Source organism: Python bivittatus, unplaced genomic scaffold, assembly GCF_059951505.1.
Source record: "Python bivittatus isolate LINGU-HERP-01145 unplaced genomic scaffold, Pbiv_v1 ctg000020_np1212, whole genome shotgun sequence".
In the NCBI taxonomy this organism is placed as follows: Eukaryota; Metazoa; Chordata; class Lepidosauria; order Squamata; family Pythonidae; genus Python; species Python bivittatus.
In genome coordinates, this window is record NW_028277030.1 from 13,021,261 (window position 1) to 13,032,057 (window position 10,797).

Below are 10,797 nucleotides of genomic sequence, written 5' to 3' on the forward strand. Positions count from 1 at the left end.
ACCAGGAAACCTAATAAGCAAGCAAGTGCAAGTCATGCGTCAATCAATGCAGCCTTCTAGCAGGCTCTGAACTATAGCCAGATCTCCAGGCACGTTGAGAGAGCCCTGTCTTTAGAGCCTTTCAGAAGGCCAGCAGGGTCAGGACCAGTCTAAGCTGGTGGGGGTGGGGGGGGGGAGGTTGATGTTCCAAAGGGCAGCTGCTGTGGCAGAAAAGGTTCTCCTGCTGGGTCCCATCAGATGGCGCATTGTTTAAATAAAGTATGATCTTCCTCAGATTTGCGCTCCATCTTTCACATCCATGACATGGTATAGTCTCTTCCTAAGCAGTGAAAGTCAGCACGCTCTATGGCCTTGAAGGCCCTAAATAAATTTTTCAGATCTGCCTTGTGGGATGACGTGGAATTCCAACATTAGGAAAGGGGAAAACATTCCTCACTTTTTCAATATATACTGCATGCTATGTTTCGCCTGCATTTACTAAAGCAAAGGAAATTCTGGCCACAGGGCTGTCTTGCAAACTCTTCGGTTACTGGAAGGCTTTACACAGTATATTCATTGTTCAGCGACATTATTTCAACTCTTATCATACCTCTTATATGTGTCGATATCATCTTAAATTGGTGATAGTCACCATGAATTACATTTTCTCATGGCCAATTCTCAGAGATTTTTGGTTTCCTCCTTTGTGCGCTGCCAGAATCAGTTTGGGGTGGTATAAAATATTGAGAAATACATAGGAAGAATCCAGTTAACTTAATCCTATTTGAAATACATGAATATTTAATCAGGACCAGCTTCATTTATAATGAAATCAATAGGAATTAAGATAGTTATGCCTAATTTTTCAGATCAATTTCAGTGATTTATAAGTGCAAGTAACTTTGTTCAAATCTACGGGACTGTATCTGAGCATACTGGAAAGTTCTTTCACATAATTATCTCTGGAATTGTATTGGGGGGGGGGGTATACATTTCTTCACAACCCAAAAAAGGCTAGGCAGATACAATGGGTGGGTGGAGCTACAGCTGGTGCTGCACTTTGTAACTTCATCTATTGGTCCTTACATGCTGAAGAAACAACAGGAGGAGCAATAGAAGCTGCCTTGTGGCATCCCAAAATAAGGCGTATGAATTTCGGTTTTTCTATTTAGTTGCTATCCATACAGACCCCCCTTCTGCTTCAAGAATGCCTCCTACCTTTTAAACGTTGTCCTTGTTTCTTTACACATTTTGCTTTGTTTTTAAAACTCTTTATGGGTTTTTCTCCCTTTGCACCCAATCAACTGTGCAAACATGACCTGGCAACTCCTTTTTCTGCAATAACCCCATAATATGGCCTTCATCTTGTTTCCAGCCTATAAGGGAGACACATTTTAGACATCCTTAGCTGTATCAAAGCAGTGTTCCCCTGTCTCCAGGCCTCATGGAATGGCAGTAGCAGGATCTGTAAAACCCATTAAGCTTTGATTCCTATTATTGGCAGAGGTAAGGTCAGGTGACCAGTAGAGGGTGGGATCAGAGTGCCTCATTGACCATTTCAAGCTGATGCAGGCAGCTGACGCCTCTTTGGTCCCTGATTGGCCTCAGCGGCCACTATTCTGCTGTTGTCTCCCTAAAAAGCGATATGCCTATGGTCTCACAGAATGGCATAATAGTGCTAAACTGTTCTTCCTGGTGTTCTGTCATTCTTTGGCCATTGTGCAGGATTTAACACAAGGTTGAATAGCAATCTATTAAAAAAACTAAACTAAACTAAACTTTTTCAGCTTGTTAAAACACAGTGGGATGTAGGAGGGGCTCAGGAAGGAGTCTTGAGAGGACATAGCCTCGCTTTCAGGGCAGCCGTATTCCTGGGAGAATGCCCTGTCTTCCTTGACAGTTGGCAACATGCACAAGGGGAAGGACAACCAAACTGGATGAATCAATTGCTTTGCTTCTCCTGTAGTGCCCATGGAAAAACAGGAAATCCCCTTCTAGTAGCGAGTCAGAACAGATATAACAGAGAAAGGAAGGAGGCAGCAAATTCCATGCCAATGCAGTTTTCTGCAGGTTCCAGGATGGGCTGGTAGCTTCAGATGTGGGGAAAAGCTCTGTAACGGAGGTGCAGTGTCACTAATAGTAACATCTCGGTTGCTTTTTGGCTGATCTTTCTTCCTGACGTGATCTCTGTTGTATTCCAATCTGCTGTAACAACATCTTGAAGCCACTTTGCATGTTAGGTTACTTTCAGGCAGATGCCTCCAAATCTAAACCTTTTCTCTCTTGTCTTCCACAAAAATAATGCTCCCAGAGTATATGTCCACAATCGTAATTAAAATCTTTTGCAGATTAATGTTTGTTATGTGAAATATTCACACTGGCGATTGTCATTGGCTCTGATGAGTTCAGCAGCTATAGTGGCAATAGAGAGGGAGGTGGAGAATAAATCTGGGTACTGTATGTTCCCTTCCTCATATTCCCGTTTCTCAACAGGGTGCTAGTAATCATTACAAAATTGTCAGTTCCTTCTTTCTTGCTTTCTGTTGTCCCATTTATGGTTGAAAGTGGCCAGTTTGAAGTCACATTTCAGGAGTATTAATGGCATTATACAGGTGCAAATGTGCAGAGTTTTATTTCCAGAGGCAAGCCTTCCCTGTTTATTTTGTATGATGATTTGTTTCCTTAAGAGGGTGCTTAAGCCTGTTAGTCTTTGCAGCACTATCAGTTAGTTATTTTTACTTATTTATGCAATTTCTATAGCCGCCCATCTCAATCCAAGTGACTCTGGGTGGCGAACAATTTCAACAATCAAAACCATTAAAACAATTACAAATTATACATATAGGCACCCCAGAATTATCATAAAAGATACATAAAAATCAACAGGGCAACCAGGTAATGGGGCTCTTTTACACTTTCAGGGCCCCAAGCTTGGGCACATACCCAGGTTTTTAAAGCCTTCCAAAAGGCTGGCAGGGTTGGGGCCATCCTGAGGTCCAAAGGAAGAATTGGCTGATGGGACCTGTAGCATCCCCAGTCTACTAGACTGAATTGGATGGGTAGAAACTATTGGGAAAAGGCAGTCCCTTAGGTAACTAGTTTAATTGCAGAGCATCTCCAGCTTCTATCTTGAGCATTCTGTGGTTTCCCAGACGCTGGCTCTTGAATTCAAGAAGGGCATTCGGTATTCTCTGCTTAAAAAAAAAAAAAGTCTTGAGATTCAACTCTTAGTCAAATAGAAAGAAAACAACATTGCACTTGTAAGCACAAATGGAACATAGTTATACCGGGAAATGTTTAGACATATACCCAATTCTCCATTTAAATGCCACTTTGAAAACTGTATTCAGGCACATCGTATTTCCTGGACTGTTGTCTTTTCCAACTAAAACATTTGGGAGTATGTAATTCTCTTCTACCTTCTGAGGCCTCAGGATGAAAGTACAGTGCATCAGGTTGGAACTACAATACACAAACCTGGAGTCTAAGACTTAAACTGTTCTTTGCAAAATGTCCCCTAGCAACCAGGCATCAGAACCCAATCACAAGTATGTTTAGCTTGTTAGATAACTCTAAAAGCTTCTCCAGGGCAGCTACAGGTAGCCCTTATTTAGCAATCACAATTGGGACCAGCAACTCAATTGTTAAGCAAAGTGAAAACATTACTGTGCTTATGATCTTACCTCAGATTTCCTTTACTTTACAGTCCTGCAAAGGTCATAAATGCAAGGGTTGGTCATAACATTTCTTTTTAATCACTATCATAACTGTGAAAGTCACTAAACGAAGACTACCTGGTTAGTTCTGCAGGTATACATGCCTATTCTTTGCCTTTTTACAAAATTAAGAGACTGATTAGTTTAATATTAAGTGCAATTAAAAGCCTTCCATCTTGATCTGTTGGGACAGCAGTTTCATTCTGTCTAGGTGTCTCTGCTAAATACACCCATCCCCAAATACTGGTATTGATGATCATGCAAATCTTTGCCTATATTAAATTCACAGGCATATTTTTTCCAATCTACTCACTATGCAAAGAAATATATACAGTGTGCGTGTGTATGTATATATATACACACACACACACACACACACACACACATACTGTATATATTTCTTCTGTATATATATATACACACATACATACACATGACCAGTTTTTAAAAAGAAGATAAAAACTAATACAAAGTAATATAAAGTAAGGAAGAAAGATGAAAAAGAAAGAAATTAGAGAAAGCTAAAAGTGCAAGAAAGGGAAAAAAAGTAAGAGAAAAATAGAAAAAAAGTTACAAAGAAGTGGCTTCTGATCTTCTTTACAGTAGTTATAAGTACAATTATAAATTACCTCTTTCTCTAAAGTTACATGTCTTTTTCTATAATCATCAAAACCATAAATCATAAGTTCATTTTTTTCTGTTTTCCACAAAAAGTCCATAAGAGGTTTCCAGTCAGCAATAAATGTAGATACTGTCTTTTCTCTAACCAAAGAAGTCAATTTGGTGTCTTGATCTTAGAAAGTTCCATCATCACTAACTGTTCCTCCATTGTAGGTATTGCTGAATTTTTCCATCTTTGTGCAAACAAATAACCTGGCTGCAGTTATCATATACAAAAACAAAGTTCCACAACTTTTTTCCAACTATTTGTCCATCAGTCCCAAAAGAAAGACTTCTGGTCTCAACTATATATTAATCTTTAAAATTCTCTGAATCAGTGTATGTATGTCAATCCAAAATTTTCTAGTTTTTTTACATGTCCACCCAGCATGAGAAAATGTCCCTTTCTGTTCATATTTCCAGCATGTATCTGAAGTCCCTTTATACATACTAGACAGCTTCATTGGTGTCATGTACCAACAGTACATCATTTTATAAAAATTCTCTTTAAGATTGTAACATAGTATAAATTTCAATCCTTTCAATCACATTTTCTTATTGTTCAATCTGTATAGTTTTAGCCCACATTATCATACATTCTTTCACTTGCTCTTCTGTTTCAAATTTCAATAGAAGTTTATACATTTTAGCAATTACTTGTTAATCATTTCTACATAATTTAATTTCAAACTCATACAATGTTCAAAACCATAAACTCCTTTGTCTACATTAAATCTTACCAATAGCTGTAAATAAGAAAGCCATTGGCAACTATGTCCCTCTGCCATCAGTTCTTCTCTTGATTTTCTTTTATATTCCCCTTGACAAGATTCTAGTATCTCACGATAAGTTAGCCATTTGTGTTTGCCTGTTATTTTTCATCTATAAAATGCTTCTTGTGCTGAAAGCAACAAAGGTGTTTTTGGGCACAACCTGGATTTGTATCTATTCCTTATTCTCAGTATGGCACGTCTAACATATTGATTTTTAAAATCCACATTAACCTTGACTTTGTCGTACCACAGATACCCATGCCATCCAAATCTCAGGTCATGTCCTTCTAACATATTCGCCTCTATCAGTACCTTCTAACTCAAAAAGCTTCTGTTTCGCAGCAGCACCCACTCTTTCATCCAAACCAAACAGCAAGCTGCAAAATACAATTTCAAATCAGGTAAATCCAATCCTCCTCTTTCCTTTGCATCCTGTAACACCTTATATTTAACTTGTCTTTTTTCCCCCTGCCACACAAATTTAGATATATCCTTTTGCCACTGTTTAAATGGTGCATCAGTTGTCAAAACAGGTATTGTCTGAAACAAAAACATCATTCTAGGCAGGAGATTCATTTTTACCACAAAAATTCTCCCTAACAATGACAATTGTAGTTTCTCCCATCTTAACATATCTTTTTTTAACTTCATTCCATGTCTTAACATAGTTATTTTGAAATAGCATACAATTCATATTTGTCATAGTGATACCTAGATATTTTCCTTTCTTCTCAATCTTAAAACCTGTTTCGTTCATCAATTCTGTTTGATCTTCCATTTTCATGTTTTTTGTTAACATCTTTGTCTTCTGTTTGTTCATCTTAAAGCCCGCTAATGCATCAAATTCTTTTAGTTTTCCCATTAGTTTTCAATTCTCTTTAAAGGATCTTCCAAAACCATCACCAAGTCATCTCCAAAAGCCCTTAACTTATAAATTTCTTCTTAAATCTTTACTCCCACAATTCTCTCATCCTGTCTTATATCTCTATTCAGTATTTCAAGAACCAAAATAAAACAAGAGAGGAGACAGTGGGCATCCCTGTCTTGTTCCTTTCCACATCTCACCAGGTTTTGTTAGATCTCCATTAACAATTATTTGTGCTTTCTGTGAAATGAAAATCAATCTTACCCTTTTAAAAAAGTTCTCTCCAAAATTCATATCTTCCAAAACCTTGAAGAAAGCCCAGTTCAAATGGTCAAAGGCCATCTCTGCATCTAAGATCAGTGTGGCTTGTTTTTCATTATGGTGCTCCAAATATTCTAGAATGTCCAACATATTTCTAACATTGCCCTTTAAGTGCCTTTTAGGTTAAAATCCACATTGATCCTCATGAATAAATTCTTACAAAATTATTTTCAAGCTATCAGCCAAAATTGTTGTAAACAACTTGTAGTTATTATTCAATAATGATATTGGCCTATAGCTTCTTGTTAAAGTCAAATCTTGTCCCTCTTTAGGTATTAGTGCTATACTGGCCTCTTTCTAGCTCTCTGGCATCTTTCCTCCCTGTAAGATAGAATTCATCATATTTTGTAAAGTTGTAAAAGTTCATCCTCAAAACTCTTATAATAAGAACCTGATAATCCATCTGGTCCAGGCACCTTTCCTGGTTTAATCTTTTTTATAGCTTCAGAAACTTCCCTTATTGTTATAGGTCCATTCATAATCTGTTTCTTTTCCTCTGTAATCTTCAGTAAATTTTGTTTCTTTGGGTATTCATCTATTTTCTCCAGAGAGATGTCACTTGCTTTATACAAGTTAGAATAATATTGATGAAATGCTTTTTGCATGGGCAAGATATACGTTAATACCGTATCTCCCTCTTGTAGTTTCAATATCATTTTCTTTTCTTTTTGTAATTTATATACCAACCATTTCCCTGGTTTGTTTGCAAACTCAACGGTTTTGGGGTTTTTTTGCTTTACATAGTTCATTTTTATTTCCATTTCTCTTACTATTAACATAGATAACTATCATTGTAAAAGCTTAATTTGTTGAGAAATGCTTACCTTCTCTGGAAATTTCTTTAATTTTTCTTTTCTCTTTATCTCCTCCAAAAAAGCTTGTGTTTTCTCTTGCCTCTTCTTTTTGAGTTCACTATTATGTTGTATGAAACAACCTCTGATAAAAGCTTTACCTGTGTCCTAAGCCATTCTTAAATCAGTACCTTTGTTTAAAATATTTTCAAAAAATTCTTTTAGTGTCTTTTTATAATCCTCCACTGTTGCTTCTTTCTGTAACAACATTTCATTTAGTCCCCATCTAAAAGAACTGGACTTCCCTTTATAAACCAAACTCACAGGATTATGATTCAAAAATGTATTTGGTAATAGTTCTACTTTAGGAACCTTAATAGCCTAATTTTTCAGAATCCATATCTGTTCTTGAAAGGATCTACGTCTTTTAGAAATGTAGGTGTACTCTCTTGAATTGCCACTTTTCTGTCTCTGTATGTCCACAAGCCCTAAACTGTACATCAAATCAAAGAAAACCTTTGGTAATTTGCCTTGAGAAATTTTAATATTTTTCTCAGAAGCTCTATCCAGTTGTGGGGAAAGCACTTTGTTCCAATCCCCCATCAAACACCAACTGTCATAAGAGAAACCTATTAGTTTTTCCATAAGTCCTTTATAGAGCAGTACTTTTTCCTCATTTGGGGCATAAATTCCCAATATCAGAGTCTTAGTCTCTGTTCTGTTTCAAGGCAGCAGGCACAATTGCCAAGGAGCAGAAGCAGATAACAGCAGACAAGCTGCAAAACAAAGACTTAGCAAAGTAAAGTACCGTTTGTAGTCCGAGAAGCAAAAGAGTAGTCTAGTTACAGTTCCAAAAGTCACAAAGCCAAATCAGGTAGTCAGCCAGTCTAGAAGTCAGGAATCCCAGAACAGGACACACACAAGACATGAGCTACGTTTTCAAATGGTTGTTTTCCAACAGAGAGTGAAGGCAAAGCAAGCTACATAAATCTCTCTGCTGGCCTGCAATTATTCAGGCCTCACCCTTTGCCTTGCAAGGAATCTCCTTCATTGACGCTGCTCTACTTGCCTCAGCGTGCATCTGGATCTGGGGCTTGAGGGTCGTGCCTCATCATCTGACTGCTCCAGCTGATCAGGAGATGCCTGTGGCTGATCAGCCTCAGATGCATCATGGCTTAATGATTCCTGAGGCTGACATTCCACAGGCTCAGCTGGAGAACATTGTCAGAATCAGATTCAGAGTCAGACTCTGAATCATGGCTCATAACAGTCTCATACAAATTAACTTCACCCCAACAAATCTACCATGGTCATCAGTCAATACAAGTTCTAGTTTTAACTGAGGGCTTATATACAAAGCAACTCCATTTCTTTTTTTAGTTCCTGCTGAAATAAATTCTTCACCCAAATTTTTATAAATCAAATATTTTATGTCTTTTTTTCTAATATGTGTCTCTTGTAGACAAATTATATCTTGTTTTAATTTTTTCAAATAATGATTTTTTTTCTCTTTTGAGAAAAAATTATTAGCAGTTTAACATATCTCAGCCTGTAGCAATTTCCCACCAAATCCAATAAATTGCACTCAAATCCAAAAGATAAGACATTGTAGCCTCCTAAAACAATAAGCACATAAAGTTTTTAAAATGCAAAAAACAGAAACATGATGCAAGCATTAAGAAATCTGTACATTAAAACACCGCCTCTAAACAAGGGAAAAGTAAGCTTTTCACTTTTTCTTCATACGCATCAGAAAAGAAATTCACCCAACAGCCATGGGAGGGAATTCCACAGCTCTGGAGATGCAATAGAGAAAGTTTTAGTTCTAGAAGATTCCAGGCAGGTCTCTTTCCAGAGGCAGTATTCATAACAGTCCTTCATGCAAAGAAGGTAACTGTAGTAGTATGGAGTACGGAGACAACCTTGAAGAGGAATGCAACACTTGTTACAAAAACATGAGCTTAGTTGAGAGAGTCAGGAGGCAGTGAGGAAGAAACTCAAGATTGTCCTGCCTTTACTCTCTTTGATATATAATGAGCAGGAGAGAGAGACACTGTCAGGTTTTCAAGATTCTATTATTATATCCTATAAAACTAAAGTAAGAATTCTGGTAGTTTTTACAGTATCTGTTTCCTGACCTGGTTTACCTCAAAGGGCTAAGAGTAACTCCCAAGCTACTACATATGGAAGAAGTTATTCCTTCATGTAATTGGGACACAAACTGCTTAGGGATTTATTATGGAATAATAAGTTCCCTGAATTTGGCTTGGAAATCTATTTGGAGACAATGCATTTAGACAGAATGGGTGTTGCTGACAGCTGAGTTTAGCAACTTTTACAAAGCCTTGGTGACCCCACTTTAAAAAAAAAAAAAATTCTTCTGTGCCATGGCAAACATCACTTCTCGAATTGATTCCTAACCTCTAGATAAAAAACTATGAGGAAAAAGAGATTTTCCCCCTGATATGTAAAGAATCCCATTATTTTACACTTGGGGGGAAAAAAAGATGCTTTTCTGACTTCGTTTCTGGCATAAGACCAGCGGGAATGTTCGAAAACACAATATGTCAGAATCAGATGAAAATAGACCGAATGCTGAGATGATATACTGGTTCAGCTCATTTGTTCTGATTTAACAGTTCAGGCCAAGACCAAAAAGACAGCTAAGGGAAATGCGGCTTGGATTCTCCTTCAATACTGTTTATTTGGAATTGAGCAAAACGTGTCTTGTATTTTTCCATTATATTTCTGAAGACAAATAGTCCTGTGAACACACAGTAGTTTCTTAAAACCATACTCAGTCATTCTTGGACAACCAGTGCCCAGCAGTAATTTTATTCTGGGAGAGACTACCTTACAAATGCAATTGATATCACAAAGCTGTCACTGGTATGACAACTGTAGAGCAGAGCTGATGGAAAGTCTACTGAATCTGGTGAAAATCAGATTGCTGAAGAACTGTGAAAGTTCAGAACTTTATTGCAATATTTTGGCATAGTTCAGATGTGGTCAGTTCTAAATATTATGATTTTTAAGATTCAGGTGGACTCCTCTTAAGAGATTAAGATGGCTCCTGCTCAGAATGTCAATAATCTACCAACTTTAAAACCTCTTGATATTTTATTATTTAAGATACGAAATAACCCATAATGACTCAGAAGTTGTTTATACATACATATGAGAACAGGGGGAACCAGGTTTTTTTAGTGACAAATCATTAAAAATCTTCCATTTATGTCTCTTTGTCCTACTGTTGCAGTGTATTCAAACATGTCACTCAAAACACCTTTTTTTAAAAATGAAATCCTTCCAATTTCACTGTTAACATCTCCCCTAATTCCCTAAATCCACTGAAAAATAAGAGGGGTGGTGGTCTTTGATTCAGCCTTTCAATAATACCCCCATAAGCCATCCTGTGACCCGTGCTCAGGACACTTATTTACAGCCTCTAGACTAAAAATGTTGCCAATTTCTGATTTATAACTTTCAGTGCCACATTCAGTTTTGGTTTATTCGATATGCTGTGGTTAAACCATAGTTTCATGTGCTTCCAGTTGCCATTTCTCTGGTTAGCCCACCTCACAGAATGGTTATTGTAAAGAGAAGAAAACATCCCCACCAGTGAGTATCGTGAATTACTGAAAGAATGATGAGATGTGAATGTACGTAAATAAATATTTCCATCTTTTATA